The following is a 9,066-nucleotide window of genomic DNA, read 5'->3' on the forward strand; positions in this document are numbered from 1 at the left end:
CCTGAAGAATGCAAAGAAACGGGCATGAAATGCATTGGTTATAATGCGTTTGCCAGTTTCCTCCCTTCGAATTTTGCTCACCAAAGCCATTGGCACAGATGTGAATGAAATTGTTTTACTGATTGTGTCTGGATTGTGTTGGCCCACCACCAATGCTTTTCTCCAGGGGCCACTCGAGGGTACGCAGTCCCGGCACCTCTTTTTATTGTCGTGAAAAAGTGTGGCACTTACATTAGCAAATTCATGGTGATATTTTCTCCTAGAAAATAGCATTGCCCACCACATCCTAACGTGCCCTGCTGGAGTGCCAAACTGTGCCCACCACTCTGCCCATGCACAGGAGTACTCCTATTTTTATCTACATTCTTGGAGGGTGCGCAATGATATAAATAAAGAATGGTACGCCTAGCTCTCCCCCTCCAATGGTTTTCCTTTTTTCCATCCCCACAGACATTCCTCCAGGATGCTAAAACATTCAAATGACTGTTTACAGCTGTGAGACCCTTGAGTAACAGTCTCAGCTGGCATGATCTGGTGGCAATTTCAGCAACACTCTTATTCATGAACTCGGGGCACTGTTTTCTCTCTCAGTCTCCATAAGTTGAGGGGAGTTTATTTTTAGAGTTGTCACCATGTTGCAACCCAAATAACTTCATGTGCCTTTAAATATACCCCCAGAACCAGATCCTAGGCACACATCATGGCTTCTACTACCCGTTTCTCCACTAGCCATTTTGTCTACCCCTTTCTCCTGCCTGCTCTGAAGTTCTGCTCAGTACAGCAAGCAAGACAGGGTAGTTGGGAGGTGGAAATAGAAGGAGATGCAATGGATGCCTAGTATTCTCAAAGAGGGTCACAGGTGCCTCTGATGGGCACAGCTCCAGGTTCATCAGCAAAGAAGAAGAACTGTATAATCAAAGGAAAAAGAGGACAAAGGAAGATGCAAATTTGCATAAGATTTGCATTTACAAATATATATGTCTAGCAGGAAATACGGAAATCCTGCCTGCCTGCGCAGTCTGCTGTCAAGGTACTCACTGTTGATAGGTAATGTCAAGGTCCCTCTCTGCTCTACCTTCTTACAGCTCCCTATCCTAAAACTGAGCTTGGTCCAAGAAGTCCTACAAACAGAGAACTGATCACGGCTTTTTTCCAGCTGGAACTAACCTGAACTTAGTTCAGCCACCTCTCAGGAAAGCGCCATTGCCATTGTAAGAGAACAAGGGAGGCATTCATAGTGAGTTCCGGCACCCCTTTTTCTAGAAAAATATCACTGGAGAGGATCCTGGGCAAAGTGTCCTCTGTCAGTGGCCCTGGTAGAAGGAAGGAAGTGTACCTGTTTTTAGTGCTTTTTTTTTTCTAGAAAAAGAGGTGCCAGTACTCACCATGAAATTGTTACAATAAGTGCCACACTTTTTAACAACAAAAAAGAGGTACCAGTACTGCGTACCCTTGAGTACCCCCTGGAGGAGGAGAAGGAGGAGGAGGAGGAGGAGAAGAAGAAGAAGAAGAAGAAGAAGAAGAAGAAGAAGAAGAGGAAGAAGAAGAAGAAGAAGAAGAAGAAGAAGAACTGCCTTTTCTCATCCTGGCTTTTCCCCCACTTTCAATTTGTAGGGCAAATAAATAAACAGGCTTTCTGCCTCACAGCTGCTATTTGCAGCTCAACCATGGACTGGGAAAAAATACGTTTAAGGGAAGGATTGAAAAGGTTCATCCAAGTGATGCCAGAATGTTGAAATTCTGTTGCTGCTATTTCCAGCAATAACCCATTTGAGTAGTTTATTGGGTGAAGGTCACAAAGGTTCCTGGCCTGGCCTTCAAAGGAGGCCTTTTGCCATTCATTTTGCCCTCTTGGCCTGTGCTTTCCAGTGCAAGGGCTACTTGCCTCCTTCCCATTTGCCCAGCAGCTTCCCAATAAGCAGAGTGCAGAGCAAAGTTGTTTTAAATTTAGGTTGTCACAAAATATCCTTTTTTCTAATTTGGGCCTGAAAGGTTCAGTGGCAAAGCAATTGAAGGCAGTCTGTAGTTTCTGAAAGTCTGGTAAACGGTTCTTAAAATAGCTGGACTAAAACGCATTTTGGTGCTTGCTCCGAACAATACCAATAGCTCCCATCAATCTCAGATGAATACCATATTGAGTTGTGGTTTTCCCTTACCCGTAACACTGACTCAGGATCTCAAACAACAGCAGCAAAAAAGCACTACACTGCATAGATGGAAGTTTATTTAAGATGGCCTGTTCTGGGGCAGCTCATTTTAGCTTGGGAAGTGTAAGGAGATAGAGAGAGGGAGAGGGAGAGAGGGAGAGAGAGACAGATCTTAGGGGTTTTTTTAATTGCTGGTGAGTTACTTGCAGGACATATGTGAAAATGCAGTGGAGGCTATTTCTCCTCCTTCCCTTAAGCTAGTGGGCCAAAGCGATAAGACAACAGGAAAGAAGGTACAGAACAGAGATGACTGTGGGGATTTGTCCACACTTCCGGGAAGGCCATGTTCTAGTCTCTGCCCCCTCTTCTTCACCGCTGGCACACATCAGCAGGAACTGGAAGTGGTTTCTTGCCCCTCTTCCATTCCCACCACAAATGCAGTCACCCAGGGTCTTTTTGGAGCTGGACAGTTGGGAGCAATATCATGTCAGCCCTAGAGGAGAAGGGATTTCAACGTCAGGGCTGTACTATGGAAAATAGCATTTCCCTTTGCGGATGCACAATGTACTGTTGTTGAAGAGAGTACTTGCAGCTGGGGCTCTGCAGAAGAACATGGCAATATAAACTGGGCCTTGCTGAGGCCATTGAGTACGAAGCAACTTGGATAGTTACAGCCCCAAGGATCAGGTGGGGCTCAAAGCAGGGCCCGTCTCTGCCCCCTTCTCTCCAAGGAGGAAGATAAGGAAAAACTTCAGGTTGCTAAGCCATTGCAATAAAAACAAGCTTTCTTTCCTCCTCCCCTCCCTCATTTTCTCCCTCTTCATCTGTGCAAATTAAGAGGAAGCGAGAAAGTTTAATTGTGATTCCCCCCTCTGTCTTTCTGCTGGAGCCACGGTAGGGGCAAATTGTGAGTGTTTTAATTCTGCCTCTTGCAAGCCTATCAGAAACCTAGTGGTTCATCACGCCCTCTGTTTTTTCTCCAGAGATGCTATAGAAACACAACAGTGTAACTAACACTTTTCGTCATTTGGAACCACAGGTGGCTTGAATGTGTGTGATTTGATTGTCTTTACTAGGTAATTACAGGTTGGTGCCTATTCCTGTCGTCTCAGTGGGATGCTCACACAGTACATGGGGGCCTGAGTCATTTGCAGGGTGGATGTACAACGGAATAATATGGAATATTAGTTTTCCCTATAGAAAATCCCACATTGATATATATATATATATATATATATATATATATATATACACACTGGTGATCACAACCTCTCTATACATGAGGTTCCATGAAGTATGGTGAAGTACTGCAACAGCCCTGGCATTGGGCCATATGTCCCCAAGAAGAGATGAGAGACAAATTCAATTCCATGAGCCTGTGGAATTTGCACTTCCTGAAACAATACAAAAACCAAAAAAACACCATGCATCAACAATTGCACTTGTCTGAATTTTGCAGGGCAGTTCTCCAGCCAAGTAATATGTCCAAAAAAACACACATTGGAGTAAAGTCTGCATGAAAATGCACATATTAGTGAAAAGAACATTATAAAAAAAACCATTATATTAGGAGAAATTGCTTTCCAAATATGTGGACATAAAAAGGCACCAAGCAAAGACATTTTCATTCACACAGGCCTTTGGATCTTAATTTTCTGCTTATCATTTAGTGGGGTAGAGTTGGCGCCCCCACCCCTCCAAACTCTTTTCATGAATTTATTTGTGAATCCTCATCTGCACACATGCAATGGCTGCCTCAGATGTCCACACCATTCTTAGGTACGAAGTAAATGCAGCTTAAGTTATCCAATCGGATTGAACCTGGCTTGAATGGGGCTAGGAGGGCATAGCAAACAGCATTATTTGTCAAGAAATGATAGGATTGATATGGATTGTGGGTAATGTCCTGTGAAGGCAACTTCGAAAACAGTGGGAGTGCAGTGGATGCAGAGTAAATGGTAACATGAACACACCCAAAGCAGGGAGCAGAATGGTGAAAGAACTAGAACTGCACTGGAGTTGCACATATGGACACAAACCCCAGCTGATGCTGTGATAGCAGCCAAGGACCTCCATATATACTGCCCAGATTTGCGCCCCAGAGAGATCACTTCGGTGCTGCTAACACAGCAAAAACAATGTAGGAGGCAGCAGTTAGGAGTCACCAGTCTCTGCAGGCACAGTGATTCTACTCTACAGTGGTTTGACTTCACCCCCGGAGGGGCACTCCATTGTTTTTTGAGACAGACAAATGCCAGCCAACCAACCAAGGCTACCAGTGGGTACTGGCCACAATGGCTATGTTCTACCTCCACTGTCAAAAGCAGCATGATGATGATGATGGTAATAATAATAATAATTTATTGTTTATACCCTGCCCATCTAGCTGGGTTTCCCCAGCCACTCTGGGCGGCTCCCAACAAAGTATTAAAAACACAATAAAACATCAAACATTAAAAGTTCCCTAAACAGGGCTGTCTTCAGATGTCTAAAAGTCAGATAGTTGTTTATTTCCTTGACATCTGATGAGAGGGCGTTCCACAGGGAGGGTGGCACTAGTGAGAAGGCCCCCTGCCTGGTTCCCTGTAACCTCACTTCTAGCAGTGAAGGAACCACCAGAAGGCCCTCAGCACTGGACCTCAGTGTCCGGGCTGAACAATGGGGGTGGAGAAGCTCCTTCAGGTACACTGGGCCGAGGCTGTTTAGGGCTTTGAAGGTCAGCACCAACACTTTGAATTGCGCTCGGAAACGTATGCCTTTGAATACCACTTGTTGGAAATTGCAGGTGGGCAAAGTGCTCTTGCTTTCATGTCCTGCTTACAGGTTGTGGCAGGCATCTGGTTGACCACTGCTCCAACTAGTTTACTGGACTAGGTGGGCCATTGGCCCAATCCAGGAGGGTTCGTCTTGCATTCTTATGTGAAAACATTGTGAACATATGGATAGTGCTTACTGTAAGAAGGACCAGGACAAAGTGATAGGAACATTATATCTCCTTCCTCTATCCTCACTGACTTGGGAGTATGTCTCTTTCAACCATATGAATTCTATGGTTCTGTTATTCAGTTTGGCGTGCATCTGATTGCCCTTTATGTGTATTTGTGTTATGAAGCTGTCTGGGTTGAGACATGACAGATGGAGTAAACCAAGACTTCAGGCCCCATTCTCATATAGTGGCAGTAGTGTGGAAGACATCTTCCCATGATGCAACTTCACACTGTTCCTGGAGCATGTGGCATGCTTCTAGGCATGGTCCATTGCACCAGTCTATCACCAGTCAGTCAACACCAGGCTGGAAGGGAGCATGGATACCATGTCAATAGCCCTGCCCAGGTTGACAAAGGATGGTGAGTTCTCTCTCCCAGCTTCTTGGAAGCTGCAGGTGGCTCCTTCGTGTGCACATACAGAGATGTGGTGAGGGATCGCACACAGGAAAGCGCCTCCCACGAACTGTCCATGAAGGTGAACTATGGTCTTAGCCACAGCCAATGTCATCCTCAGATTATTTTTTGAAGTAGGAAACATAGCTACAGGTTTTCTATAAAATAAGGACTGGGTGTACCCAAGACAGGAGGCACCAAATACTGATAATCAAGGGGAATATATCAACTTTTGGAATACTGGGTGCATGTTTCATAGAATACAAAACCCATTATTTCATTTTCTGCACAAAATTTTAAATATTCAGGATAATTCCCTGCCTGCCCTGGTAGAGATTTTTTGTAAAAAGGAAGGAAGGAAGGAAGGAAGGAAGGAAGGAAGGAAGGAAGGAAGGAAAAGCAATACATAATACTGTTGGTTTTTTTAGGACAGAATCAAGACAGCTGACAACCCCAGCTGACAACCCCAGACCCTTGCCTAGGCATTTTTATCTCTGCAAAACAGTTGCTGCTTTATTTTATTGAGCATATGGATTTCTCCTATAATTACAAAGCATAGGCAGATAACCCCAAGCCTGGGAGCAGCTAGGGAGCCCATTGTCTCTCTATTATCAAGGGACACTGATCATTTGCCATCTAATTTCATTAACTTCCTTGTGTACCAAATTTGTTTTTCTGACATAAAAATGACTGAAGGTGCTCCGTGGCAGCAAATTACAGCACTAAGGTGACTGGATTGATGCCTCTTCTGATCTAGTGCACATTTCAAGCCCATTTAAAAATGTAAATATTTATATTCTTTGATTTCAGCCTCTGAGTCTGCCAGACCTTTGCAGCTGATAAGCTGGTCTCCATTCAGATCCTGCCACTTTTCATCAGAGTGTATTATATTTATCAGGTGGAAATCAATGTGTATCAGGAATGGATAGAGCTGGAGCATCCCAGGAGCTGATACGGTATGTTAACTATGTGTCCCTGGAACTTATTCATGTTAAAACTTGGAAAACAAATTAGCTGGCAGAAGCTTTTCTGACACAAATCATATCTTTCTTGGGAATTTCTCTCTTCCCACCCCCACCCTACTCCCTCTGTGAATTAGCATACTGTATCAAAAAGAAATTAAAAACCCAACCTTTCTGAAACTCCACTAACCCCTTTATCCTGATATATATAGTTCACACACTTTTTTGTACGTGGCTTTTTAATCTACATATTATTAGAATGAAACAAATTAGCAAACATGTAAATGTCACTTGATTATCTTAGAAAGATTCATTAAGGACAAGCACAATGAGTGAGTGAAGATGAGTAAAATCAAATAGAACAATTCTATACAATTGATGCTAAGATACAACCATAGCAAATATTCTAATGGCAATGCTTATGTCTCCATATCCAAAATATTTCATGAAACCCCTGAAACACATACATTAAGTCAGGGGTTTTGGAAATGAATGCAAGTGATGAAAATAAAGCAGGAGAAAAAAAGATCTTAGAGATAAGCAATTATAAATTTTAAGAAAACCAGGAGACCAACCCCGCTCTTTTCTTCTTTACGATCACAGTTACAAAATTGCACTATTATAAATAGGGCTGTACATTTGAACCAACTAATAAATAACCACACAATTTACAGGTTACACATGGTTTGATTGCACTACAATCAAACCATGAAATATAACAGGAACCTGCCAATAAGATAGTGTTGTGTGATAGGAGTCTGGCAAGTCTGGGTTGGGCTGTTTTTCATTTCTTTTGTTGTATTGTTCTCCCTTTAGACTGAAGCCTAAGGGATGGCTTGAGGAGTGTTCTTCCCCCTTAGGCAGTTTCAGATCAGACCAGAATTTACAGAAACAGAGATGTGAAACTTGGGTACCTTGGTTGCAGCCATCTGCTGCAGTGATAAATGTCCCCACCCCCATGGAGCCGTGCACACACAATGTACTTTTCTTTTGTTTTGCATCATAAAGAAATAATATTCCACGGGCCTGTGAGGCCTTGGCGTGGCTTTCTAAGGGTACTGAGTGTCCCCCACAGTCTCTCCTTCAATTCCTGGAAGCTACAGATCAAGAAGACCACATTCACACCACACATTGAAATCACTGGGATACCACTTTGAACAGCCACAGCCCTCTTTCAAATAATCCTCCTGCAATTCTTGACCATTGGGCTAATGAGACTTGCAGTCTGTAATATATGGAGAACCCCACATTTGCTACTCCTGAAATAACAGTCCAATAGCTGGCCAATCTGTAAGTGAGCAATGAGACTGAGGAGCCAATGAAGAATCAGCAGATTTATGGGACCACATGGAAGCCCGTTGACCTCTTTTGTCACCTATTTCCTGTTGAGATGCAGTACTACTCTCTGGCCACTGGTAGTGATGATGCTACAGTACAAAAAAAGGCAGGCCAGCACCTCCCTCCTCTGGCAAGTTGCAGCTGTGGTATGGAGTGCAAGGCACCTGGACCTTGCTGCTAGAGTGCCTCCTTTAAGGCCCTTGGTGCTTTACAAGATCTTTAAAAAGAAAGAAAGAAAGCAGATGGGCAGTCACCAAGCTAATGCTTCAGGTTTTCTAGGTGCCTCCTGACCCAACTCCATTTCCATGGCTTTGACCTGTAGACTTTGCAGGGGAAGAAAATGAGAGGCCCCCAGCTGGTGAGCTTTTGTATCCATTCTGCATGTTTGCCAAATCTACGCATTACAATCTTCCTTTCCAAAGCAGTCGGGCTGACCTAATCTATGGCAGCAATTCTACACAATGCCACGAAAGCTATAAAACCAAATCCCCATACAAGGATTTAACATCATAAGACTCTCTGACAGCAAATATGTAGACCTGCTGAAGGGAGATATGTTAAATACTTCATAAAGAGCATTAAAGAGAGTTGAGCAGGCCAGATGGCTCAAGGGCTCGTGTGTGTATGTGTGTGTGTGATGTTGTTGTTGATATGGAAACTTTCACCTTTGTGATACTAGACCCCATGACTCCCTTGCCAAAAAGAACTGAAATTATACGCCATCCAGGGCTGTACAATGTCCTGTTTACCTCAGAAATACAATACCTATTATTTTTCTTGTGCATGTGCACCATCAACACACATCTTGAGAATATACCATGTGTAATGGGGTCCTCTTTTTGACCCATAAACCATGACCATGCATTACAATACTTTCTTATTTGATGGGCTTACATATTAGATTGTCATGGAGCAGAAACTCATGGGCAGAAGTGTTGCTTTTCTACTTCCTGTGAAATGCTGTGGTTTACAACAACAAAAAACTGGGTCTGTACAAAGATGGTGGTGTTTGGCAACTTAATCAGCAGTGAAATCACATCAACCATGCAGGCACAGGAAATATAAATGAACTCGTCTTCAGTTTCCATCAGAATTACAAAAATATTAAAGCAACAATGGTAGCCAAACATATCTTCAAGCCCTTTTTTCTGCAACTGGCCCAGCCAGATCCTAAAGTGTGACCTTCCAGGGGTGTTCAAGTGCTTTCTGAGCATCTAGCACTTAGAAGAGTTTGAAATA

This window comes from Podarcis raffonei, chromosome 2 (genome assembly GCF_027172205.1).
Source record: "Podarcis raffonei isolate rPodRaf1 chromosome 2, rPodRaf1.pri, whole genome shotgun sequence".
Classification (NCBI taxonomy): Eukaryota; Metazoa; Chordata; class Lepidosauria; order Squamata; family Lacertidae; genus Podarcis; species Podarcis raffonei.